Below are 1,501 nucleotides of genomic sequence, written 5' to 3'. Positions count from 1 at the left end.
CAGAGTCATCTTTGCAGTCAAACAAATATAGAGATGAATTCCATAGGCACTGTGCAGACAGCAGGAAAATGCTGTTTCAGGAACAGTAACCAGCCTCCTTGGAGTTAGTTATTACTTCTCAGACTGTGGTCACCTAAGTCCTCTGTCACTGACACAGAATTTTTGGCAGATCAGATCTACCATGCTAGTGGATTTCACCTGGTGGGTCAAGGCTCCTACTTCTACCTGTGGTATTGGCCCTTACCTGGTGGGACAGGGTGGGTTCTCACCTTGGGGGTCAGAGCTCATGGGAATACTGAACCCTTCCCACTATGCCACTTAATAGTCATCAACAGGAAAGATTTATTTTTACTAAAACTAAGCCTATACATTGCTTGACAAACTATTACACTGCGATTTTGTGATATGTGTTGTATGGTCGGTATAATGGAGAAAGCATCTTTTCTCTTGTATTTTTCAAGTGAACATCTGAAGAAAAAAAAATCTGTAGCCTGGGGGCCCTAGTCCATTGAATCAAAAGATATAGCTGCCTTTTTTCCATTGTATATCCTTGCCTCCTTTGTCAAAGATAAGGTGTCCATAGGTTCGTGGATTTATCTCTGGGCTTTCTATTCTGTTCCATTGGTCTATATTTCTGTCTTTGTGCCAGTACCACACTGTCTTGATGACTGTGGCTTTGTAGTAGAGTCTGAAGTCAGGCAGGTTGATTCCTCCAGTTCCATTCTTCTTTTTCAAGATTACTTTGGCTATTCGAGGTTTTTTGTATTTCCATACAAATTGTGAAATTCTTTGGTCTAGTTCTGTGAAAAATACCGTTGGTAGCTTGATAGGGATTGCATTGAATCTATAGATTGCTTTGGGTAGAATAGCCATTTTGACAATATTGATTCTTCCAATCCATGAACACGGTATGTTTCTCCACCTGTTTGTGTCCTCTTTGATTTCTTTCATCAGTGTTTTATAGTTTTCTATGTATACCACTTCTGGGCATACACACTGAGGAAACCAGATCTGAAAGAGACACGTGCACCCCAATGTTCATCGCAGCACTGTTTATAATAGCCAGGACATGGAAGCAACCTAGATGCCCATCAGCAGATGAATGGATAAGGAAGCTGTGGTACATATACACCATGGAATATTACTCAGCCGTCAAAAAGAATTCATTTGAACCAGTCCTAATGAGATGGATGAAACTGGAGCCCCTTATACAGAGTGAAGTAAGCCAGAAAGATAAAGAACATTACAGCATACTAACACATATATATGGAATTTAGAAAGATGGTAATGATAACCCTATATGCAAAACAGAAAAAGAGACACAGAAATACAGAACAGACTTTTGAACTCTGTGGGAGAAGGTGAGGGTGGGATATTTCAAAAGAACAGCATGTATACTATCTATGGTGAAACAGATCACCAGCCCAGGTGGGATGCATGAGACAAGTGCTCGGGCCTGGTGCACTGGGAAGACCCAGAGGAATCGGGTGGAGAGGGAGGT

Source organism: Cervus canadensis, chromosome 30, assembly GCF_019320065.1.
Source record: "Cervus canadensis isolate Bull #8, Minnesota chromosome 30, ASM1932006v1, whole genome shotgun sequence".
Lineage (NCBI taxonomy): Eukaryota > Metazoa > Chordata > Mammalia > Artiodactyla > Cervidae > Cervus > Cervus canadensis.
The sequence above is the reverse complement of the archived record's forward strand: the minus strand, read 5'-3'. Positions refer to the sequence as shown.